Below are 16763 nucleotides of genomic sequence, written 5' to 3'. Positions count from 1 at the left end.
AAAAAAAAAAAAAAAAAAAAAAAAAGAAAAAAATTCCTAGCTACAGTAATCAGACAAGAAAAAGAAATAAGAGTCATCCAAATTGGAAGGAAATAATTAAAAATATCACTATTTGCAGAAGACATAATACTACATATAGAAAATCCCAAAGTCTCCACCAAAAACTATGAGAAATAATACATGAATTCTGTAAAAATGCAGGGTAAGAGACTAATATACATAAATTTATTCTTTTCTATACACTAATAATGAACTATCAGAAAAAGAAAGCAAGAAAACCATATCATTTAAAATCTCATCAAAAATAATAAAATGCATGTTGATAAACTTAACAAAGAAGGTGGAAGACCTATACTCTGAAGACTATGATACATTGATGAAGGGAATTTAATATGATACAAATAGATGGAAATATATCCTGAGTTCTTTAATTGGAAGAGTTAATAATATTGTTAAAATGTCCATACCACCCAAAGCAATCTACTGATTTAATGCAATACCTATCAAAATACCCATCTCAGTTTTCATAGAACTAGAACAAATAATCCTAAAATTTATATGAAACCACAAAAGGCCCCAAATTGGTAAAGTAACCTTGAGAAAAAAAAAACAAAGCTGGAGGTATTACGTGTCCAGATTTTAGACTATACTACAAAGCTATAGTAATCACAACAGCATGGCACGGGCACAGAAAGAGACACATAGATCAATGGAACTGAATAGAGAGCCCAGAAACAAACACACACATATGGTCAATTAATTTATGACAAAGGAGGCAAGAATATACAATAGAAGAAAGGCAGTCTCTTCTATAAATGGTGCTGGGAAAACTGTAAATGAATACATGTAAAATAATGAAATTAGAACATTTTCTCATGGCATATAAAAAGATAAGCTCAAAATGAATTAAAGATCTAAATGTAAAACCTGAAAACATAAAACTCCTAGGAGAAAACATAGGCAGAACACTCTTGATGTAAATCATAGTAAATATTTTTTTTTTTGGATCTGTCTCCTAAGGCAAAAGAAATAAAAGCAAAAATAAACAAATGATACCTAATTAAACGTAAACACTTTTGCACAGCAAAGGAAATTGATAAAACAAAAAGACCACCTACTGAATAGAAGAAAATATTTGCAAATGATATATCTGATATGGGTTATTTTATAAAATATATAAGCAGCTCACACAACTCAATATCAAATAAACTACCCAATTAAAATTTGAAAACCTGAAAGGACATTTTTCAAAAGAAGATACACAGATGGCCAACATATGAAAAGGTGCTCAGCATTGCTAACCATCAGAGAAATACAAATCAAAATCGCAATGAGATATCATCACAAACCTGTCAGAATGGCTATCATCAAAATGTTTACAAATAACATGTTAGTGATTTTATGGGAAAAGGGAACCCTCATACACTGTTTATGGGAATGTAAATTGGTGCCATTGGAATGTATAAGAGTATGGAGGTTCTTCAAAAAACTAAAAGCAGATCTACCATATCATCTAGGAATTTCACTCCTGGGTGTATATTTGAGGAAAATGCACCCAATGTTCATAATATCATTATTCAAAAGACACATGCACCCCAACGATCATAACAGCATTATTTACAATAACTAAGATATGGAAACAACCCAAGTGTCCATCAACATATCAATGCATAAAGAAGATGTGGTATACACACACATGCAAACACACACACACACACACACACACACACACACACACACACATTGGAATATTACTCAAACATAAAAAATAATGAAATTCTGCCATTTGCAACAATGTGGATGGACCTAGAGGTTATTATCCTTAGTGAAATAAATCAGAGTAAAACATATACTGTATGCTATCATTTGTATGTGGAATCTAGAAAATAGAACCAATGAATGATTTTAGTAAAACAGAAACAGACTCACAGGTAAAGAGAACAGACTAGTGGTTACAACTGGGGAGAGAGAAAGAGGAGAGGCAGAGTTAGGCATATGGGATTGAGAGGTACAAACTGTTATGTATAAAATGGACGGGCTACAGGGATATATTATACATCACAGGGAAATATAGCTTTTATTTTATGCTTACTATAAATGGGAGTATAATGTATAAAAAGGTTGAGTCTATGTACACCTGAAACTTATATGATTTTGTAAATCAACTATGTTTCATTTTTTTAAAATTCACATAATCCAGGAGAAAACATGAAATTCTTTTTGTGATTAGTTTGGTTTTCATGTATACAAACATATCTGAAGAGGATGATAATTTGCCCTCTCCTTTTCTGATAGAAATATTCCTTAGAGTTTGTCTTGGCCATTTACTAAGGCTAGTATTTTCAAAAATATAAAAATAACATGATGATAGTAAATATCCTTAAGTAGAGTGAGGAATGATTAGTAGTTCATCTTTCAAAGTATTTCTATTTTTTAAATTGTTGCATGTATGTATGAAATTTGGATACATATTCCTTTGTTCTGTTTCCTTTTATAATCAAGATGTTGAATTTTATAAGCTGCCTTTTAAATGTATAAATTTGAATATAAGATATACTTCTTTTGTCCTATCAATATGTTAAATGATAGAATAAATTTACCAATTTTGTATTAACATTGCATTTCTGAGGTAAAATTCACTTGTACATTGAGAATTTTCACATTTTACTGTTCACTTTTAGCTAATTTTGTCAGATATTATTTTTAATAATATTATACCATGTTCCTTTAAAAAATGTATATACACCAAATATGTTACCTTGTGATCTGATGTTTAAGCCCTTGAATTTCTTCTTTGAACTTTTTATTTCTAAAGGTCATACTTTTACAAATTTCTTGAGCAAATATTTATCCAACTGCTTAGTTAAATTATATAATTATTTTGTTTTATGCTTTAATTTTTTGATGTATATTCTTCCCCTCCCCTTTGTGCATTTTTTCTTTCCTTTGTTTTTGCATTATCTATGGTATAGTGGCATTGTCATTGCTTTATTAGTTATTTTTGAATGATGGTCATGCCTTATTGCATGGCTCTTAACCAAAATTTGTTCAGAGAAAGGGGTCAGAAGTTTGAGCAAGGATTTGCTAGGATCACGTGTATTATTTCAATGCATGTTCTTAATGCATTTTGTCATATAGGTCTGCATCTGCTTCATACTAGTTGACAATTCTTCCTGTTCATGGCATAACCCTTTTGTCAAAAGTCTTTAAGTGTCTTAACTCTACTTCAGCTGTTTAGCAGCTGCAGTGTGAATTTCTACTTCACATCTTCTCCTTTTATACCCTGTCACCTCAGTTAAATTGAAGGGTTTAGCAAAACTAGTTGCCACCATCCAACCCACAACTCCACACAGAACAGCAAGAGTTTATTTGTTTCAATCTTCAGGCTATTTTATCAACATATGGAGAACTCTGCTATATATAACCAGCAGAATAATGTATTTATACTCAGCATTGTCCATTTTGTTCAAATAGCAGTGCATTTAAAACCTAGTTTTATTAGTTTATAGTTTGACATTGTGACTGGTTCCTAGTTTTATTAAACCTTAAACTCTACTTTTTCTGTCACCATTTTATTTAATTTATTATTTGCTTGGTATTCAGGTTGGTAAATACATTAAAATTGTTTATATCTTGAAATTTTAACCACATTTTTTTCTGTGCATGTTTGTGTGTGCGCAGTATGTACTAATTTCTTTCTTATTTTGTATTTGTGTATGCATTTGCTAAAAAAGGAAATGTTTGCAACACCATCACAATTATCTCTTTTCTTAAAATTTGCTGAACCCTTTTATATAGAGATAGATAATATAGATACAAAATTATTTTATGTACTTTATCTTCCCTACCAACTATTGTGCTCCTTTTTTTTAAATTTAGAAATACAGGATTATATTTTGGATATTTACAGAAAATACATAAATAAATAGACTTGTTTTCTGAGTTTCTTGCTTGAGGGAAAGCCATGTCATTCCATTAAATGCCATGGGGGACAGAGAAGTCCAAGTTAATGTTGTTGTCATGTCTAAGATAATAATTTTAGGTATGATCCCTCACAGTGGTGAAGCATCCAAGAACAGCGTCTACTTCAACAAATGTCTTAACTGGCCTTAGAACTTATAGCCAAATAATTGGTATCAGAATTCACTATAGTCAGATTCTGACAAATATAAAAACATCAAGAGACAGATCTATGGAAGTCAGACAGGCACTTCCAAATGCACCCCAAGACAATATTCATTACTCACCAGGACTCCCTTACTTGTCCATCTCACCATACAATCTAGAACTCCAACTTGACACATATTTATAGCTTTAGTGTTCACAAAAAAGTCTTATTTAATTTGAATCCATATTCATTCACTCATTTAAAATATATTTATGAGTGTTACTGTGCATCAAGTCCTGTTCTGGGCAAAATGAACAGAACAAAAGTCCTACCATCATAGATTTTATAATCTGGTAGGGGAAGGAAGACAGTAAGCAACCAAACAAATACATAATATGTCAGATGATAAGTTCTATGAACAGCAAAAAAGCTGAAAATAAATCCATAAAGAATGCAGGGACTCCTATTTTCTAAAGAGTGTTCAATGAAGACCTATCTGATAAGGTAACATTTGAGCAAAGATTTGGAAGAATTGAAAGTATGAGTGATGAGAATATCAAGAGATGACCTTTAAAGATAAAAAAACAATAGAATTAAAAGTTTTAGAGTGTTTAGTATATTTAAGGGGTGATAACAGTAGTATCATGGAGCCAGAGTGGAGTAAGAACTTTGGATTTTATTTTGAGAGAGATGAAAAAGCACTGGATATTTTAGCAGAGATGTTAGATGGTATCAAGTACCCACTCTCATTGCCATGAGAACACCTATTGTGAGTGAGATACAGAAAATATTGTGTGTGTGTGTCTGTGTGTTTGTGTGTGTGCAGTTATGTGGGCAATAGGAAGACTATTACTATAATAACTCAGGAAAAGGAATATAGTGATTTGGAATGTGGAGGTGATGGTGGTTGATAGATTTTAAATATATTTCAAAGTAGAACTGTCAGAGATTTGTTTTGAAGAATTCTTTATAGAAGAAAAAGAGTCCTCAAAAATGACTAAATAGTGTTTAAACTAAACAACTAAATTAGTAGGCTGCCATTAATTAATGTAGAAGGTTGAGGTTGGAGCACATTTTAAGAGTATGAACCAAACAGTCATGTGGAGTAAAGATATAAAAGTTGGGAGTTAGGCAAAGGTCTGAGATGAATACATTGGTATTGATCAGTAACTTATATGATATTTATTGTCATGAAACAAATGAAACTACCTATGAAAGTGTATGTATATAGAGAAAATAGGAGGTCCACAGTGGGTTCTAGAGTGTGCCAAAATTTAGTTAAAAATGATGAATAAGGTCCAAAAAAGGGCATGAAAGTCCAGTGGGGTAGAAGGTTAAACAAGAGAGAATGGTGTCCTCAAATTGAAGTCTGTTCCTAAGACAATGGAAAGATAAAGAGTAGAATGATTGTATGCAGAATACTCAGAAGAGTTTTGCTGGAAAGGGAACATGGAGATGTGAGAGTACCCAGAATAGAAGGGGGATCACAAAAGGCTTTTATGTTTTGTTTTGTTTCATTTTCAGTTGAGTGATATCAAGCCCTGTTCATATCCTGATGAGAATGACTCAGTAAAGAAAGAGAAAAGCAAATTATAATACAGAAAACACTGAGCAATCACAAATACAAAGTCAATTAATATCTTGGCTATTGTGAACAATGCTGCAATAAATATAAGAGTGCAAATATCTCTTCAATATAATGTTTTCATTTCCTTTGGACAGGTACCCAGAAGTGGGGTTTCTGGGTCATATGGTATCCTATTTTTAAAATTTTAGGAACCTCCAAAGTGTTCTCCATAATGGCCAAACCAGTACACATTTGCACTAACAGTGCACAAGGGTTCTCTTTTCTCCACATCCTCAACAATGTTTGTTATTGTCTTTTTGACAACCGTCATTCTAACAGGTGGATGTCTCATGCACAGCATAGTAATTATAATCAACAATACTTCAAAGTTGCTAAGAGATCAGATCTTGGTTATTCTTACCAAAAAAAAAAAAAAAAAAGATAATTAATGTGACTTAATAGAAGTGTTGAATAACGCTAAGGTGGTAACCACATTGCAATATATAAATGTAACAGATCAACACATTTTACACCTCAAACTTACAAAATATTATATGTCAATTATATCTCAATAAAAAAAGTGAATAAATAGGAAGAAAAGAGTCAGATGTAATGTACATATATTTCCTCTGTATTCTCAACATACCTGGAAACAAATCCACCAGCTATAGCTGGGTAGAGGCAAGGGACAGGAAACACTGTGTGGGGGGGAAATTTTCCATTCTAAATGTAGGAAAGTTAGTTGACTAAAAAAAGTATTAGATTGCTTCCATGGCCTGGCTATTGTAAATAGTGCTGCAATAAACATTGTGGTACATGACTCTTTTTGAATTATGGTTTTCTCAGGGTATACACCCCATAGTGGGATTGCTGGGTCATATGGTAGTTCTACTGTTAGTTTTTTAAGGAACCTCCATACTGTTCTCCATAGTGGCTGTATCAATTTACATTCCCACCAACAGTGCAAGAGGGTTCCCTCTTCTCCAAACCCTCTCCAGCATTTGTTGTTTGCAGATTTTCTGATTATGCCCATTCTAACTGGTGTGAGGTGATACCTCATTGTAGTTTTGATTTGCATTTCTCTAATAATTAGCGATGTTGAGCAGCTTTTCATGTGCTTCTTGGCCATTTGTATGTCTTCTTTGGAGAAATGTCTATTTAGATCTTCTGTTCATTTTTGGATTGGGTTGTTTGTTTTTTTTTAATATTGAGCTGCATGAGCTGTTTATATATTTTGGAGATTAATCCTTGGTCTGTTGATTCATTTGCAAATATTTTCTCCTGTTCTGAGGGTTGTCATTTTGTCTTGTTTGTAGTTTCCTTTGCTTTACAAAAGCTTATAAGTTTCATTAGGTCCCATGTGTTTATTTTTGTTTTTATTTCCATTACTCTAGGAGGTGGATCAAAAAAGATCTTGCTGTGATTTATATCAAAGAGTGTTCTTCCTATGTTTTTCTCTAAGAGTTTTATAGTGTCTGATCTTACATTTAGGTCTGTAGTCCATTTTGAGTTTATTTTTGTGTATGGTGTTAGGTAGTGTTCTAATTTCATTCTTTTACATGTAGCTGTCCAGTTTTCCCAGCACCACTTATTGAAGAGACTGTCTTTTCTTCATTGTATATCCTTGCCTCCTTTGTCATAGATTAGTTGACTATAGGTGCATGGGTTTATTTCTGGGATTTCTATCCTGTTCCATTGATCTATATTTCTGTAAATGCCCATCGACAGATGAATGCATAAAGAAGATGTGGTACATATATACAATGTAATTTCACTCAGCCACAAAAAGGAATAAAATTGCGTCATTTATAGGGATGTGGATGCATCTAGAGACTGTCATACAGAGTGAAGTAAGTCAGAAAGAGAAAAACAAATATCGTATATTAATACATATATGTGGAACCTAGAAAAATGGTACAGATGAACCGGTTAGCAGGTCAGAAATAGAGACACAGATGTAGAGAACAAATGTGTGGACACCAAGAGGGGAAAGTGGCAGGGGATTGGTGGTGGTGTGATGAATTGGGAGATTGGGATTGACATATATACACTAATATGTATAAAATAGATAACTAATAAGAACCTGCTCTATAAAAAAATAAATAAAACAAAATTCAAAAAAAAAGGAAAATATTAGAAGTTCAGTCAGAGCTGAGGTTTATGGGAATGAATTTAATGTAAGACAAATTAACATGATTTCATTTTTCTCTGACCACTTTCTGTTATTTGAATGCTGACTTAGGCAGACAGATGATAGATAGATAGATTGATTGATTGATTGATAAAAATTCCATGGTACTGCTGCCCAAACTCTACTACTTTGTCCCTTCCTTAAGATCATATTTGACTCTGTCCCACATAAAGCACTTTTCCCAAGCTGCCCTGTTTTCCAGATATTTCAAAGCAGTTTCCAGCTCAGAATCTTCTATTACCCTCACTGGTTTCTCTGTGGCATTGTCAAAGGCCTTTCAGACCACATCTTTCTAATTCTGCAATTATCTCAAACCTTATGCAGATTTCAGGATAAAACAGTTCTTTTACCTCATCCATGCTGTTAGGTCTGATCTTTCAAATGAGACAATAATGAATACTAAAAGGAAAGTTCTATTTTATAGATTTGTTTTTCCAGTTGAAACCAACATTACACATCAGAATTACCTTATTTTCAATCAGTAAATATAGTAATATCATTGACATATTTTTATTAAATCACCTAGTGCTCAGAGGATTCACTGTGGATATTACACTTTAGGAAGATGGTTTGGACATGAGATATTACTTCTCTCTTTCTTTCTATATATATATATATATATATATATATATAATATATGGAAGGAACCAGTTTTTAAAAAACATTTGCAATATAGAAGAGAGGTAAAGTATTCTATATTAGTGATTATTATTAATAATATTCCAATTTTTAAGCAATTTAATTTTGGGCAGTGTGAAAAATTGTGTCTGAATAATTCAAATAAGTAAAGATAAAATCATCTAGACTTTCTTAAATTAAAAATTATCTGAAGCAGATGTGTTTGATTATGTTCTTTCAACTTTGTTAAATTGCACATTTAGAAAATAAATTATTAGCACTATGAGCAAATGAAATAATGAGAACATTTTACTCAATAAGATGAATATCAGTTAAATATGAAATTGATGTTATTATTTCTGCTAATAGAACCTTGGGACCCAGTGATATTAAACTATAAAATACCTATTACTGCAGCCCCTATACTTATGGATATGTTTAATTCTATGTCAAGAATAAAAGACCAAAATTTGTTTTAGAAGCATGCGATTTATGATGTTGTGAACTGGAGAAATGGAATAAAAAGAATATTTTTAAATTTTGTTTTGTTTTATTTTTAGTCTTGTGACATTCAGCAGAAACATTTAATTGTTTTAATAGTTACATTTTTAAATAGCCTGACTCTTTTCTTTATAATGGCATCCAAATCATTGGAAACCAGTCAGGTACAAATGATTATAATTGCTGGAAATGAATACTTTAAAATGTAGAAAGTAGGTAGCTAAGGAGAAAGGCAATGAAAGTATCTTGTAAGAACATTTGTTTGTGTGACAACAAATGCTGAAACTAAATTTCAATTATTTTGTAATTTAACTACAAAATTATTGTAGTAATGCTATAATAGGTGACCTGTCATTGCAACTCTTTAATTGCTAAAAATATGTGACCTTCTGTAGAATTCATTTTGTCAGCCACTTTACATAGCAGGCAGATTAAAAAATGAGCTTTATAATGTTATTTAAAAATTTCAACTTCTTTGACAGGTCAGAAATATAAAGATCCTTCTTTTCATAAGAGAATTCCTCATAATCATATTCCAAGTAATGAGCTTTCAATTAATCATATGTTTTTAAACACCCCTTAATGAAACCTCCCTCCATCATTTGACTTTATCACTGTATATTCAAAAATTAAAATATTTCAATTATTTTTAAACTGATTCACTTTATAGAGACTTGAGAGAGAAGCTAATTTTCGTATTCTGGTTTTATTCCATTGTGATCATTGAAATAATTACATAGGAGCAGTCCCAGGACAGAGGTGTTTCTTTGGTTGTGAGAAGAAATAAATGATTTTTGTCTATTTGTGCCATGTTAGCCTAAAGTTAAACATCTGTGGGGTGATATACAAATGTGCATACTTTTAGAAAGAACCTTGGTCCTTGGATCATAGGCCTCACTCCATAAGTAATTAATTTGACTTAAACACCACACAGTGCTGTTACATAATGAAAATGCATTGTATATTTTTCTTAATAAAATATTAAAACAGATTGAATCAATTTATTTGCTCTACATTATATGTCTTCACTGATTTTAATATTATATCATGAAAATTATCTTCTGTAAACTATTTTGTGTTTTTTTTCTGTAAGATTCCTTTAAGTATTTACAAATTTTTTATTTGAATTAAGGAATTGTCATATTTTTCTGACAAGACACATAAGCAGATGGTTGGTTTGACAATGAGCACTTTTTTATCTATCATTCATTTTCCATGATGCATAATACATACAAATAGCATATAAAGAGTTTCAAATTATATTTATTTTCCCTGAACTGATCCATATTCCTAAGTGTGATTATAGCTGAATCTATAGCTTCAAGCTTTTGTTGAATTGAAATTATGAGAAAAAGCGACAATCATGAAAACAATATTGTATTTAATATTTATAATAAATTTTAAATATTTTTATTTTTCCAAGTCTATCAGATTATATCAAGTTAAATAATTATAATACATTGTCATTTAAAGGTTTTGCTAAAATATTTTTGCTATATTTCTCAGGTAGAAAACAGTGAATAACCCTAAAGAGATAATATGTATTCTTTTGAAAATCAGGATAGTTTTAGGTCTTTTCTTTCAAGAATAAAAAGATAAAAAGACTGATTTTGTTGTCATCTTATTATCAAAAGTAAATAATGAATTTTGACTTAACACTACACTGAATTTTTGGAGGGAGGAAGGCATGAATTGAAATGGGTACAACATTGACTGCTACTGCTATCATGGAAGTTATTTAGTTCCCATCAACTGATACACATAAATGAAATTACTAACTAATAATATCTAACAAAAACTAAAAATGAATATACTGAAATTTTTATTCTAGCAACAGGTAATAGTGATCCATAAACAATCCAATCACCTCATTCAAATAAGCATTTAAAATAAAACATATTTTTATATTTAATTCTTATTAATATTTGCTCTATTTTATAATATTTTGTTCAAATATTTACTAATAGTAATGATAACTCAATCCAGAAGAAATTCTTTAAATACTAAATCCACATAATAACAAGTATTAAAAAGAAAATATTAATAAATGAATTTCCAACTCTTTACATATTTTTGCAAGAAATATAATGGGGAGACTAATTAATGGTTTATCATCATAAAAATACATTAAATAAATATGAATTTCTATGAAGTAAATGAAATGAAAATAAAGTTTAAGTAGTATATTAATGAAGATATTATTTTAAATAAGTTTTAGTGATATGAAGTCATTATTGTATATGGCCTTCAATATAATTTAAAAAGTCAATATTGATAGTATATCAGGTACTATGTTTTTTCAATAATATACATGTTTGATGAAATATTTTAGAAATCAATTTGAAAATTTCAAAAAAATATTTTTTGTGTTTATGTAAGTAAAGGAAATTTGAAAACAACAGGTATAAAGTGACAAATTTAATTAGCTATCTACTTTTAGTTGTGATAGAAAGTTGTCTCAGTTGATATTTAAATATCACATGAATTTAAATTCTTAAATAAAAATTATTACATTTCGGAGAAAACAGGCTAAAATGCAAAAATTATGTATGGCAGGGAATGCTAATACTCTTCGATATCTATGTTAGCTGAACTTTCCAAGTCTTGCAGTTTTGTGGGGACCAAATGATTAGTTTTGACAAATGAAATATAAGTGCCACTTCTGGGCTGAAGGTAATAAAGGGCTGAGTTGCTTTTTTCCATTTCATACTTTCCTTTTTTCACTGACCTTAAGGGCCATTTGTCAGAGATGGCATAGCTTCATTTTGGAGGAGAACCTACAACCTAGAGAAAACTTTGTGCAAGAAATAACATTTGTGATATTAAGCAACTTTGAGTTTAGAATGTTTATTACAGCTGTGTGCATTATTTTGACTAATATCAACAACGGTAATTTGAAGTGGACTATCCAAATAGGAGAACTGTATTTAGTGTTTGATCAGTGAGCAGCAAGGAGAATGTTGTTATAGCCTGGAAATATGAAAATCCATATTACTTATATTAAATTATTTGGTAAACATACCATTTATCATAACTGGTGGAATTGAAAGTCTGATATGGAATGTGAAACAATGAGAAGAGTTACTGATGACTTGGAGTTTCTTAGCTAAAGCAGGATGTAATACCTATTTATTGAAACCAGAAACATTAAAGGAGACACAGTTTTGGTGTTTGTGAATATCAGGAATTAAGTCTGGGTATACTAGGTTTAATGTATTATTTAAACACCCAAAGAAATAAAGTTCAGGGATTACGGCTTAGAGCTTTCAAACATGTAGAGGTTGTAATATGAAGAAAAATCAGTAAAAGAGACTAAGAAGGGACAGTCAGTATGATAGGAGGAAAAAACAGAGAGAGAAAGAGAGAGAGAAATAGGAGACAGTGTTATGGACGTATATTTTAACGATTTTTGATGCAAAATCAGTGAGAGAAAAAGGGTCTTCTTTGAAATTGGAAGTAAGAGACAAAGAATTTCATATATATTAATGTGAGAAAAATAGAAGTATGTCTGTAGTCTGGTAGGAATATTCCAGTAGAGAGAAAAACATTAGAGATTCATAAGAAAAAAAAGTATTAGAGCAATTCCTAGTGTAGCCTGAAGTTTCAAATATAAGGATTTGCCTTAACTACATGCATGGGAAGTTTATAATTATATAGAGTAGGTAAAGTGTCTGGATGAATGCAGCTGAATATGGGAAATTCTGGAAACACTATTATGGTCTTCAAACTTGATTTTAGTTTAAAGATACCTTAAATGCTTAAATATTTGACTCTGGAGTAAATATTTTCACACATAGTTTGCCCATGTGGAAGGCAAAACAATTCACTGAGGCCTCAAAGGAAGCAAAGAGTAGAAGGTATATTAAGAGAAATTTCAGTAAACCATGCAAAAGAATATTATACTAATTAAAACTGATATGGAATTCATTGGCTTTGGAAATAATTTAATGCTGTGTGTTACAATGAGATTTGTGCTTAATGATCTTTATAATTCTTTCTTATGCACTAAACTCTTTCTGTGATTTTGATACATGGGAAATATTTAATAATTTAAATATATTACCAGTAGTTTTGTCTAGGTTGTTGCTGAGTGCTTTGCTATGCCTTATTGGTTTCCTTAATCCTATATTCATTTTTAAATAGTTCCTTTATTAATGGTTCTTTATTGGAATATTTGGGTGTTCCAAATATCTTTTTTATCAGGAACTTAACAGTTACATCCTTTATCTCTTAATTTTAAAGAATTCTCAAGTTTTTCAATATTTTCTGCTCTTCATTCTTTGGTGTTTTCAATAACATGGTAGGTTAATGAACTGAAAACATTATCAAATTACGTAGCTCGATACACGATGGCAATGTTGAGGCCTCTGAGACACTGATAGTCCCTCACTTGTAGTATACTAAATTGCATTACCACAGCAACCCAAACCTATATTTACTTTCCTCTGAACATTTAAACTAGAGAGATTTCATCAAAAAAATTTTAAATTGAAATTTGGATATATATATTCAATAATAATTTTAATATTTCCTTTGTGAATTACAATATAAAACAAATTAATACAATAAGATAAGGATACATAGTCAATTGATTCATTCTATGTTGATATTATTATTCCCTTGATGTATATGCTTTACATAGAATTATCAACAAGGTAATAATTTAGGTCATTTTTTAAGTATTTAATCTTAAATTATTCTCTTTTTTCTCACTAAAAAAAAGATTTGATATTACCAATGTTTTGCTGCTTACCTACATAATATCAAAAATAATGAAGCATAGGAAAAAATGCATTTTACTGGATTTTATAAAGCCTTCTGTCAGGTTGAGAGGGAAAACAATGTTAACAATTGCTATTCTATTCTTATAGTATTCATTTCCAGTTCAGAACTTTTTAACCTGATGCATTTTATGAAAAGAATTTGAAGAAAAGTTTGGTGATAATATCTCTTCTAACTCTAAAGCAGAAAAGCCACATGCAACTTATGGTTACTTCTAACTCAGACACTTATTTTTTTATTCTTAAGTTATTCAGTCCAGAAACATTACCATAAATAAACAGTAATAAGCATAAAATAAAGATTTTTGTGTGTTTTTCCTGACATAAGAAGGGTGGAATACTGTATTCCTGATGATGATGCTAAAAAAATCAGTTTTTCTCACTCCCAACAACAGCAGATAAGTAGAAAAACATAGACTCAATACAGTGAAGAAAATTAAAATAAATGAGCTAGAGAGAAATTAATTGCCAGAAAGTTGGGAAATGGAGGTTAACAGAGAAAAAAATGCCATACAATTTAGCAAAGTAAAATCATAGAGAGTAGAAAGAAAGAAGTGAGTAAATTCAATGAAAACCTTAAATTAAGGTCAATAAACCCTACAGTGAAAAGGCTAAAATGAAAAACGACTCTCTTTCAGACAGAGTTTGTGAATAACCTCCAAAATACATAATGCCTAGACAGTAACACTTTGGGTAATCTCCAAACATGGGATAAATAAGGGCAGTCTTAATGTTGCTTTAGAAGAGAACAATTAAACCGAGAATGAGACAGGAAATTATATGAATGGAATAGATTCATTCCTTTCTCCAGAATTAATAATCAGATCCCTATGGAGATGGAACTAGAGATCAACAATCATATAAATACATATAAGGTATCCTTGACATACTGGAAATTATGTTTATGCTTAATCAGCTTAGGAAAATCTGGTTATGTTTTATCAATATTATATATATATATATATATATATATATATATACACATCTATCTATCTATCTATATCTATCTATCTATCTATATATATATATAAACTAACTTTAAAAATGTCATTTTGAAGTACATTTCTAGTGGGAAAAAAGAGCAGTAGATAACAGTAAGCATTGTCTGTTTCTGAAATCTCTGAAAAGACGATGGTCTTATCTTTTGCTCACTGCCCTTGTGCTCAAGCAGGATTCTTTCATTACTTAATAGATGATTCTTATAGAAAACTTTAATTACCTAACAAATTAAGAGAATTTGTTAGGTAAGAGAAAGATAGTCATCAATTACCTAATTATCCAGCAGGTAGAAAAAAGATAGGTATGGAGTCCTCCTGGATGTAAGGATATTAACTCTGTGTCTCAGTAGATATTAAATCAAAGGGGAAACAGGTCAAATCAATTTTGTGAGCATGCAGTTTTATTTTGGAATCTTATTGTAAACAATGGTTAATAAAGTCCAGCATCTCCCCAAATATGTGGATTTCTTATAATAAAAAAAATCTCTTTGAACTCTGAGAATATTTTTTCTGAGATTATATGCAGTGTGGGTTCTATATATTTTAGTTGGACACAAGCCAATCTGTAGTAAATTGAACATTTAAACAACTTATTTACAAAAATGTCAGGACTGCAATACAAATAAGTATAAAGCAAACAAAATATTTACTCTCACTTTCATCATCATGATAGGAAAATATAATATACTATCATATTCATATATATGCAAATATATTCATTATATGAATTATATCAATTAGTAAATGCAAAATTAATAAATTCCACCCTATGTTTTCTGTATTAGTCTCTCGGATTCTAAATCGATATGACCTCATCTTTAAGACAAGGCTTTACTCTCATTCTGTTGTTAAACAATGTTAGTGTGCCATGAAGACTGACTCAGAACCTGAAGTCATTTCAACAATGTGATGCCAACATTGGAGACTTCTTGAAGGGCCGTCAGTCCTCTCTCCTGGAGGCACTCACTTCAGCATCACTTCAAATTCAAAATGATCTAAAATTTAACCAGTTTCTGAAAGTCACAAATTAGTCATGAGAAAATATGGATGAAATTGTATCTATTACTATTGACCTATTCAGTCTACTCTTGCTTTCTATTTTCATATTCTATTTTTTTCTCCTTCATTCTATATATCTATCTCCTATAATGAAACAGAAATTATTCTGAATAAATGGATTTGGTGATCTGATTTGGGTCAGATTTGCATTTTATGTAACACTGTGGTGGAATTTTTGTAATAGAACACAATGAAATTAGATTTGTTTCCTTTAGTGGATTTATAATTTGTTAACACTGGTATTTCTTCCCTGATAGCTACTGCAGAAATCTCATATATGCAGAGCTAGCAGGCCAGTCTGAAAAATACCAAATATCATGACAGGAAACTTTGAAACATAGACATTCTCTGCTCCATTAAATTATCCTTCAGGGCTTCCCTGGTGGCGCAGTGGTTGAGAGTCCGCCTGCCGATGCAGGGGACGCAGGTTCTTGCCCCGGTCTGGGAAGATCCCACATACCGTGCAGTGTCTGGGCCCGTGAGCCATAGCCGCTGAGCCTGCACGTCCGGAGCCTGTGCTCCGCAACGGGAGAGCCACAACAGTGAGAGGCCCGTGTACCACACACACACACAAAATTATCCTTCAGTAAAAAGTAATATTTTGCTCTCATGCAAAAGCAAGTGAGATATATTTAATTCTGCCTTGCATATCTAGCAATACTGATCAGAAGGCAGTCAAAAACAATGAGGAAACTATTTAGATGAAATAAGTAAAACAAATTCAACTATCATTTTTCTATTGTCTCTCAAGTTCATCAAAGAATGTTAGGTATTTTAAATGTAATTCCTTAAATTTCAATAGATCGCATAGGATGGTAATACAGATTCACATTGAGGAAATCACAAAGTTTTATTAATTTAGTTTATTTCACCCACATGACCAGTGTTTTGAGAAGATTTCACTTCAATACGAATCTCAGAATTTCAAAGTTTTAGATTT

Source organism: Aethalodelphis obliquidens, unplaced genomic scaffold (assembly GCF_003676395.1).
Source record: "Aethalodelphis obliquidens isolate GAN/ISIS:26980383/991018 unplaced genomic scaffold, ASM367639v1 scaffold68, whole genome shotgun sequence".
Lineage (NCBI taxonomy): Eukaryota > Metazoa > Chordata > Mammalia > Artiodactyla > Delphinidae > Aethalodelphis > Aethalodelphis obliquidens.
This window is presented reverse-complemented; position numbering follows the sequence as displayed.